The sequence below is a fragment of the Cephus cinctus genome, unplaced genomic scaffold (genome assembly GCF_000341935.2).
Source record: "Cephus cinctus unplaced genomic scaffold, Ccin1 Ccin1_scaffold0168, whole genome shotgun sequence".
Classification (NCBI taxonomy): Eukaryota; Metazoa; Arthropoda; class Insecta; order Hymenoptera; family Cephidae; genus Cephus; species Cephus cinctus.
In genome coordinates this window covers 3,278,965-3,289,782 of record NW_014332892.1, presented here as the reverse complement: position 1 = coordinate 3,289,782, position 10,818 = coordinate 3,278,965, and the positions used below count along the sequence as shown (strand labels likewise).

General features: G+C 46.2%; 1 long non-coding RNA gene across 1 annotated transcript; it reads right to left on the bottom strand.

Moving 5' to 3' along the window:
• Positions 1-1,900: 1,900 nt before the first annotated feature.
• On the bottom strand, positions 1,901-3,203 carry LOC112493808. Its single transcript, XR_003058591.1, has 2 exons — positions 2,793-3,203; positions 1,901-2,684 (listed from the first exon to the last, which is right to left on the bottom strand). It is a non-coding gene; the product is annotated as an uncharacterized LOC112493808 (long non-coding RNA).
• Positions 3,204-10,818: the final 7,615 nt, after the last annotated feature.

Below are 10,818 nucleotides of genomic sequence, written 5' to 3'. Positions count from 1 at the left end.
CCTCTCCCCATTTTGACCCAGCCTCTCTAATCCCATCTATATACCCATGCGTATGCTTCTAGCTCTCGAACTCCCTTCCCGTGTCCCCAGCATCTTCACGTTCCCAGAGTCGCGATCCTCGACCTTTGCGTAACCCCTAATGTCCAGCGTAAGTCCCAGGCGTGTCCGGAGACGGACGTTCACGCATACGAGGTGCCTGATGCAGTTCCCCCTACTGAATCGGTATGCCAATGCCAGGATGCTTACGCAGCCCCACGCATCATAAGAAGGAAACTTCAGGATGGTACTTAATAGTACAAGAATTTCCTAAACGACAAATGAACCGGTGATGCCCAAACGGCGCTTGCTGCATTCCGAAGTGAAATCCTGGAATAATTTTTGAGCCAGAGTCGGCAACCCGCGTCGCTACTAATATTGTAAAATGGGAGTGGTGGTAAAATTGTGAAGTGTTCATGAAGAAACTCGTGAGTTCCTGTCGGTGGAGAACTCTTTAAAGAGATCTGTAAAGTGTTAAGGGACGCTAAGGAGGGCGTGTCGCTTACCTATTAAAAAAATCTTGAATGCATCGCTCGCGCTAAGTGGCGACGGCATTCAGAAGGACCCCTTGCTAATTTTCCGCCATAAAGCCCGTGGATTGGAATAAATAACGGACTGACAGTGGGCCCCGTGTACGCAAGAAGAAGGTGCAAAGTGGGGCTATGCGCGCCGCCGCGCCATGAATGCAAATTTGCACGCTACGCGTATAAACGATAATTCATTTTGCGCCCATTAAGCGCGCGTGTTTGAGCACCGCGCCACCTTTATTCCGACTACGTTTGCCGTGCGATACTTCAACTTTATATATTTTTTTTTTTTCTCTTACTTTTACCTCTTCTTACAAATTTTCCGACTGGTCGCATATAGGACCCGGTCTTATTTTTCGTAAAACCAGTCCTTGTGACTGATTTGGTAAATTTATCTAACTTAGCGAACGAAATGACGAGGAATTAAATTATTAAGACGCACGTGTGATAAAGAACGATTCGCCACGTGATAAGTGCGTTTATATAAATTTCAGTGATTTTTTGCACCATCCAACCCGGACTGTACAGTCGTACACGCGCGAGCGTTCTGCCTCTCATTAAGTCGCGCACGCGACCAAAAATAAACGTCCGAACTCGAGAGCCTAATGAATGGATATAAATACGCGCACGTAATTGGACCATCAAGTCCGAGGATTCTTCCTCTTCAGATATTTATCGGTGATACCGATCGTTACTTCAAGCTCCCTTTCCTTCGGACAATTTACTTTTGCCAAAGACCTGGCCAAGCTCTGATCTCGTTTTACCAATAAATATAAGAGAGCTCAAAGGTCCAAGCGATACCTTTTGCATAGCTTCCATTTTACCTAGTCCCCTATCCGGTCCAAGGCAAGACCCCCTTACTTCGTTAGTTCGTCGAGCAAGCTTAAAGAAGCATGAAGCAAGATCGGAACCGGGTCAGAAGGAACAACGAAGTGCCGACCACTTCCAGATATGATCGTCGTAAAGTAAATTACCGGCGCGCTTAGTGCGTGGGAGTAAATTACGAGAATAAATAAGGCGTAAACGACCACGAGGAACTTTGAACCTCTTTAAGACTAGGATTCCTAGTGTGGGCGCACGAGTGTTTTAGACCGGCCGATCTGCCGCGAGGTGCCACGGGAGGAGGTGTAGACCGCCGTGAGGACGTCGTCCTCTTCGTTAGTTCCTCCACCTCCCACCTCCTCCTCCCGCCGTTCCCAAGACTATCCAAAGAGTAGTGGACTCGAAGGATCTCTCGCTGAATCGAGAAGCAACAGTCGGGTATCGAGAGAGTCAAGAGAAGCCACGCGGTCGGCTAAGCCCATAATCGACGACCCACGACTAATCCACACCCAATATAACGAACCAGTATATGTCGTCGTGGAGACTCTCCCATTTTATTTAGTCAGAAGCACCGACTCTACCTCCGGGTAGGTGTACACCTATGTAGCTGATACATGGACTTTCGTATAACTTTGTTTACATGCTTCCGTTTGATACTTGACATTTTTTTATAATGGAATCAGCAAGTGGAATTATTTACCGCACTCTTCTAAAACATACTTGTGATCTATGGAAATTGTATTCCAAGCACTCGCGACTTGGGGTGGAGATGCTCTTGCGCCTCTTATCGTGCCTGGATCGTCTCTTCGACGTCATCGTCATTACTGTCCCTTGCCACATAAACCCCCCGGTCCCCGGCTCATCCTGTTTCCGAAGAGTTTAACGAGCCAGAGAATCGGGACGATGCCAGTGGTTTGGATTACAACTGGTACTTTGGTGTAATCCAAACGTTCGAGCGGATAACGGGCTGAAAACTGAACGCAACGGCCTGGATCGGTAAAGCCTGACCGAGGTGTCGGCAAAGAGGATCGTTTAACGAGTGGACCGACTCGGGTGGTCCACGTTAATGCCTTAGTTTCTATGCAAACTGGCCGTACGCCTCCATACTTTACGCATAACCAGATATTAACATGGGAATGGTCAATGGGGCCGCAAGCCGCGGCACGCTGTCCGAGATAGAGGATATACAGGATGGAGGACATCAGGGACGACAGATACGACAGACACGACAGAGACCGCGTCCTCCTCTTCCTCCTCCCTTGCTCTGTGTCTTTTCTCATCCGGCTGTAATCCTACGTCCTATAAAGGGCATTTAAAAAATGTTCATTACTTCCATTTATCGTCTACGTGTCAGACTGACCACGTTCCAACTAGACAAAAGATCCGTGTTCAGAAAGTCGTACGTACCTTCGATCGATCGGAGATTGATCGGTCGGATCGATCGGCAGCAAATCGCGGCAATGCGATCGCTCAAAGACAAACGACGATCACGTAAGAATATGGCGTCATGGATCGTAAGGATCGCTTGCAGTTAACGTTGATTGCCCTGCGGACGCCTCCGCGTTCTCGTACACTCGAGTGAATTCACGAGTCGACCTTACGAGAGTGCATTCTTTCTTTCTCTTTCTCACTCTCTCCCTCGCGGACGGTCTCTCTCTCTTTCTCCTTCGCACCGATCCTCCAGGCTCTAACCTGACCGAGCTCATTGTATCGATCCACTCTCCGTGACTCGACTGTACGCGAAACCCCGTGTAATGTCATTCGGCGTACGCTCAGTCACGTAGACTGGAAATACCTCGGCGAACATTGGCAGCGTCGGCAGCGTCTACGGCGTCTACGGCGTCGGCCGACACCTCACTGAATTCGCCTCTAACGATAAGTGCCCAATCTTGGATTTAGAACGGCCGATGATTCTAGGCTTGCCAAATCGTTCCGACCCACCTACCAGGGATACCGCTGAGCTGCAATCATATAAATACATTTGAAACTGTAAGATCTCGTTACGATACTCCGTGAGGTAAATCGATCAAAAGTCCCAGCATGCACTTCGCGCTTCGCACGATTCCCACTAGCCCGAGTAAGATCAACCCGAGAGCCTCGAGTTAACGGATGGACAAAAGAACCGTTTCATGCGACACTTATTAGTCAAGCTTAACTCTTGGTTCAATGTATTCTTATCGCGTAGCTGTATTTTGACAAGGATCATCTTTTAATTAATCGAACCTCGTTTATCTCCATGTGGATTACGATTTGTCTGTATTAAACCAGACCGAGGCTGCTACTGGGAATTAAGATTTCTGCAGTAGCCACGCCAAATCGTATCTTCGTGTGTATTCGAGGGCCAGAAGTAAGAAGACCTAACCTCGACTTCTATCAGACTTTAGAAAATTACACGTGCCGTTAGCCCATCTAATATCTTTCACAGGGGTTAAGTAACGGTGCAATTAGTGGCAATCCACTGGTTATTCTCCCGATAGACCACCCCCGTAGTGTAATCGCTGCAACCAACTAAAGGTCCATACATAGATGCATAAGGTATCATACCTTACGACCAACGTGTCGTACTTCCAGTCGTATCTCATCGTCGTATCATTGGCCCAACCAGTGCTTACCGCTGCAACGAGACACGCCGCTAACGAAATTGCATTCACGCCTTTGAGTTTCTGCGAGTCTGCCCCTTCGCAATGGAAGATCCTTTCAGCATCCTCAAAGAGACTCTTCGACCGAGACCTGTCCAAAAAATCATTTCAGAGAAGATCCCATGTCGATGCCCGAAGGTTGAAGTGACAATTTTTACAAGTCAGTATTAAAAATTTCAAAATTTAAAAAAAAATCGGATTGAATTTACCCTCAGAATAAGATCTCAAAGTCTCCGGTCGAAAAGGCAGACGGTGGCCACTCGTGGTCTTGCAAATGCAAATTAATGAGCTGCATACGTCATAGCAGGACATTACGGCTGATCTAAAACGTGATAGAGCCTAAAGGATATCTTTTGTCCTGAAATACAGGAAAGCACAATGATAACGGTGGACAAAGTCTCTGCCTTCCCTTTAATTTATAAGTCTCCCCGAGAAATCTTGTTATATTTTAATCTATATTCTCCACTGTAATTCTCTGGCGAGGGGATTTCGTGTATCTTCAGTAGTTCCTTTTTTCGTCGCCAGATGTCTCCTCGATCCCCACGGATTTCAACGTGCCTCCACGCTTTTGCAAATGGCCGCCGTTATTATACTTTTAAAGGATTACTAACTCATCCATTGGCCAAGTACGCAGCTTAGACTAGGTGCAGTAATGCATCAATGGTATCTATCTTATCTATGAAGGAAGAAGTAGGCAGATGGGAAGGCTACGGACCAATTAGAACCTATTGCTTAGCTCAGCGCTCATTACAGCTGGGCGGAGCCCGTTAGTTGCCGCGTAGATTGCGTGTCGTGTTGAGACGGGATCTGCTAATTCATGTGCACGCACCTTTAGCAACGTATGGAGAGTCCAGAACTTTTTAGCCATTTTCTTTGCTTTTCCTTTTTCTTATGTTTACATCGAAGATTCCGTGAGAGCTCTTACGCAACCTGAAATACAAGTAAATCTGTCTGTATAATTCATCAAGGAAAATTTTCAGAATCTCCAATTTTCTTGGTTACTACTCACCGAAGAGATACTCTAATATATCGAGGAACTTGGGAACGAGTTCCAGGACTATCCAGACCGTGTGCTGGAACTGCTGCTCGAGAACGTACCCTACGTACAAGGGGTCAAGAGTGATTCCTAACTGATATTCCCGGACGCCGGCCAGATCCGATATCACCAGAAGGCCGTTGGTTACCACTCCTGTACGTCATTTGTCTCCGAGTCTTTTACACCGTATCTTACACCGTACGGGGTACGCTTCCATCTACCGGGTGTCTTGGTAAAAAAGGGTAGGTATCTGGATACACCCTTCGGGTCACTTGGATTATTCCAATTTAGCATACGGTGATTCTTCATTATTACCCTAGACAGTAAAGAACAAATATTAATAATCTGATAAAAAAATGCATATATATTTTTCAAAAAATGACATTATAGCAGAAAAAAATTTTTAAACAGGATCACCCTTTCGCTTAAATTTTCAGAAATTTTGTTTCTTCTATAAAATCTTTAAAGGAGGCCAAGTACAGGAGAACAAAGAGGGAAGCTTAGATATAAAATATATGGGAAGGCGAATGAAGGGCGAAAAGAAATGCTGGTAAGAGGGATCGTTTAAAAAATTCAGGACACCGGGTAGCCTCGAGGAGGAGTAAGGTTACAGCACGTACCGCGGGTGAGACCACCCACGGGTTGAATCGATCAGCAACTGATACTCTCCGCAGGAGTTACAGGTGTATGCTGTGCTTATGCGCCTTCGAGACGCGCTCAATTCACGATAACAGCTTCGAAACTGTTCGCGGGAGCTTTCGCGTCGATCCTATCGTCCAGGACTTATTCATTCCCATTCGAAGAGGAGCTTCGCCGAAAACGAATCCTTGGGAGTTTTCTCAGTCCCCTGAGACTCCCGAGACTCCCCAGGCACTGACTGCAGGCGAATTGACTTGAATGGTGATGGCTGTCCGAGCGTCTCTACATGATTATGCGTAATTTCGTAGTAACGACGATATCATCAATTTCAGCAATTATCCTTAATTAATAAGTAACCAGTTAGCGGGGGGTGTTGGTACGAATTTAATATCATTTGCCGGAAATTTAGGTGAGCTCGGACTACGTACCGGGAGATTGTAAAGTGTTGGCTTTATTGTTGATGACGCGGCAGAACACGTTTCCAAATGGCACTTTCATTGCCATCTTTCTAATTGCATGTCATTAGGGAAATAAACGCGCCATTATACGCGATGCTGTCGACTCTTTCGCGAATCTTTCTCGGCAGATGGAAGAAAACGAGAGGGAAGAGATATTCTGAGGACATACGTAAGCACGGATATATTCCCCATCTGTATTTTAGTACGATACAGAAAATTTTCCATTGGGCGAGTCCACGTTCGTTTGGAAAATTTTTATAATCCAGTATTCCGGTATTCCAGTCCTGCGAGAATCGAAGGAACACGGACGAGTGGATCTCTGTCGAAATTCTGGGATTCCGTCAAAATCTGCTGGACAAACAAACTGGCTGCGACGTAGTTTCGTCAGAAAAGGAAATATCGTCCGTACCATTTAGCAGGTTGGTACTGCGACAAGGGACGTGGTGGCAGCACTGTGTCTACTCGATGGTAAACATGCGTTTCCGTGGAATCAAAGGAATTACCACTAATTTTCAGTCCATTCTATCGGACAGAAGTTTTCGTAGGACATGAGGGAGTAGCTGTTGCTTCTCTCTTTTTTCTTTCTCTCCTCTTACCACAGAGTCACACGGAATCGCTGAACACGCGCAACCCTATTGGAATAATGGACCGGCAACGTAGGCCCTAATAGAAGAGAACTAAAGAAAAAGAAGTGACTTTTTAAGAGAGTGTAGATAAAAAGCTAGGATATATATATACATTTAGCGTAACTCTTTGAAATTCAAATGTCACTCGTCGAGTCTCTCTAGCTACTAACGAGAGTGAATAAGGCAGTAACCGAGTGAATATAGACACATTGGTCCTGTGAGAAGTCGCGATGTGGAAATCAAAGTTGGCCGAGAAGCGCGCCCATGTTTGCTCTTGAATTCTGAGAGTAGAATTTTCGAGAATAACCTCCTCTCTCAATCTCTCTCTGTCTCTCTCGTATCCTATAGGACGTTAAATGCAATTGATCTTTCCATTGATCTACGTGACGGTCGTATTAGTTTCCATTGAGCAACGTCGTACCGAGGGTCGGTAAACGTCGCTGGTTGCGGCGAACGAATAAAGCCGCTTGTATAATATTTCAAGATGGCGCGCTTACGTGCTCGGTAGATGGCACAGCTCGATATTATTTAGCGTCGTGGGGTCGCACCCACTTAACCCCATCCCGTAGAGGCCCCGCGCTTACAAAAAAGCCCCACAAAGACAGAGAATAAGTTACCTTAGTCCGCGCGAAAGGAAGGTCCTGCATTCCCCGCGATGCGTAAACGCCATGCGAAAAAGCCCGTGCCGTATGGAAGACTGCCCTCTTCTCCTCTCCTCTCCTCTCCTCGTCGCTCCACGTTGTCTCTTTCCTCTGCTCCTCCCTTCTGTTCCCCGTTGCACCCCGTTGCTCCCAGGGACTTGCGATCCAAGGAACGCTTCGCGACCGGCCAACCGTTCGGTCCTTATCGTGCAAACGGCACGTTATTAATGTCCACATTTCGCAGACAACACTTTACCCGTTCGCGGTTACCTACTCCTTCCTTTACATCCTCCTTTATCCACATCCTCCAGCACCTTTTAACCTTGTTTAACTATCGTATAACTCCGCAACGTGAATTTTCCATAGGCGCGTCACCCTAGTCGTCTAGGTGGCGTTGGCGTATCCACATTTAACGAGGACTCGTATTAGGATAAAGACTGACGTCGTCTTACACTCACGACGCCGGAAGGGTAATATTAAATGCAATGAGGATTCAGTGGTCGATTTTGGGTCGTGCGACCCCGCGTCTGACCCACATAATGGATACTTAAGGTGGCCCAAAGGCAGCGATAAATAAGCGAGACGTTTCGAAAGATCGCGGACGGCGAGCGAATGAGTTACAGACGGGTTAGTGAGATGGCAGCACATGCGTGGACGGATTCACATTGGGCTATTTGCGAGCGGGCCACCAATATAAATATGCAATATTAATCGAATTCACGGGTGTCCGACCGAGATGGGATCCCACAACGAATGCCCTTTGAAATGCTAATCCACATTGAAATTCGGTAAAACTCCGTGTATATTGTAATGAACGTAACGCGACACTCGCTTATTTCGTATTCGCTTACGAAACACCTCGATTCTCCAAATCCCTCGTCTTCGACGTTTAACGCCAATACGGTCCTCCGTAGAATCCACATGCGTTCGAAACGCAGCTACATCGAAGATAGCTCATTCTCTTTCTGAGTCGCACGCTTACCACTCTCCATATACCAGATTCCAGGAAAGAGCGATGATTATTTTATTCCTAAACCCGACGGCGTCGACGACTTCATTTCGATCTTCACCAATGGAACCTAATCCCTCCACGTATTCGATACCCTCGATCATCCTCAATTCCATTAAAATATGCCTTTTGCCTCCCAACAAATCATTAACGGCAATAACGTCAACCGTCACTGGCAACAGCTACTTTTTATTTACAGCTTCTGTTTAGCTTGCGGATACACATGGCGAAACGCCCGTATAGAAAATGTCACTCCTTCCCACAGTCCAGGGTCAAGTGTCACGTGTCTCCGAATGAAAAACTTATGAATTTCCAGGTAACCAATCGGAAGACGAAGCACCAGTCGGTGACCCGGACTGTCAACCTCCAGGCGTCTTCTCTTCTTCTCGTATGCAGCCAATGCCCATAGCCAAGCCCATAAGGCCCAGGCCACAGGTGTAGTAAACCTCTTTACCTAGCACGTCCACTTGCCCACCTATTTGCTCACGCATCCATCCACGCACCCAACACTTCCTACTCCACGAGATGCGACCTAAACCTCCTTTGTCCCCTGCTTGCCTATTTAACTTCCTACTTTTGCTTCCTAGGACTGCTTCTACCAGGTACAGCTTTAAGCAGTTTCACGAAACTTTACTGTACGATAACGTCACCTACTGGCCGCATACTTGTCGGAGGAAATCATAATGCCTTAGACTCGGTCCACACGTCCTCTGTTCTCTATACTTTATGTTCAGCTACGTGAACCCGTGGAAACGAAAACGAATTAGCATACAAATAGAATTGAGTCGACAGGTTTTCTACCTCGATATAGGTAGACGTCACTCTTCGATTTCTATACACGAGGGAGACGAGTAAAACGAAGATTGGAGTGACGGTATCCATCAATTAATTGCAGATGGTCGAATTTGGATGGTCATCTTTCTTTCTGGTTAACCAAGACCAGGTATCGCTAGCTATGGTGTATATGTCTCGTAACCAACTCGGATGCTCCTTTTACTAGCTTCTTGATTTTTATTAATCTGCGATCGCTTCGGTCGTGACAGGCCGCGTGGCACATGTGGCATATGTGCCATCTTCTGGCATATGCCAGACGTCTACCGTATTTGCATAAATTTTCGGGACTCGAGAGGAAGAAAAAAATTACTATTGCCAGAAGATCAGACAAAATGGTCTTCATGACCTTTATATAAATTTACCGACAACAGATCGATCTCCTCCTCGGTGACATATACTTCTGGTGTATCTGTGGTCCACGGTGGCAATTTTCATCATGGTTGTCAATGTTGATTATTCCATATACACGTGTCTTACTGTTCAGGTGTTACATGTATATATAGATCTATATATGTATATATCTATATACCCAGCTGACAAATCAGCCGGACGAGTAACGAGGGTCTCGGACGTTTTAGGGAGCCGCGAAGAGAGGATCGGTCTAAAAAATGGCCAGTCCCGAAGAAACATGCCCGTGCAAGGAAATACGTGGTGGCTAGAGGGCCATCTCATGACGGAGGTGTGAATATGATTTATGAGCCGAAAATCTTCGACAACTCGAAGGAACGTTTAACTAATAGCATTCCGTCTGCGTATCCGTGATCCTGGCCAAATACGACTCTACGAAGAAAGCAAAAGAAGGAAAAGGAACTGTAGCCCATTTGCCCAGAGGGAGAATACATTTTGCATAATGTTGACGATACGAGAATTTCGACTGCGTATATTTTTTTTTTTCTTTTTTTTTTTTTTTTTTTTCTTTACACTCGACAACTTCTCCAAAATTATTTCAGGATTTTACTGGTGGACCAAAATCATTTCAAGCTGCTGCGAATCACCGATTCTCCGGTCTAAGAGGCAACTTGGCAATGGTCTAAAGATTATTCCAAGTACTTGGCATCTTCGTTCCGTCATATATATATATATATATATATACATATGCAGGTAGCCCCAACACTTCTCAATGACGGTGATGACGACGATGCCAGTGATGGTGCCTAAGTCAACATTGAAGATCCATAGATTCTTACAGAGTCCCTCTTGGAACTCGTTCGGATACTTCACTTTACAGGTACTCTTTGTCTCTCTCTCTCTCTCTCTCTCTCTCTCTCTCTCTCTCTCTCCCTCTCGCTACCCTCCCTACTTCTTTTTCTGTATTTAAAATATTTCCAGTGTGCGAATCGCCACCAGCCGGGCTCCTCGATGAAAGCTCCAAATTTCACGTACTCGCGAAAGATCGTTTTACCCCGTTTACTTAGCGCTCGGCACGATGTTTGACGAAGAGGAGGACGAGCGTTCCAGATGGACGCGACCGGTTTCCAACACGATATTGACACGATGCTCGTGCCTTCTTCGGGGACAAACATTACACGAGTTCGCGAACGCACGTGGGAC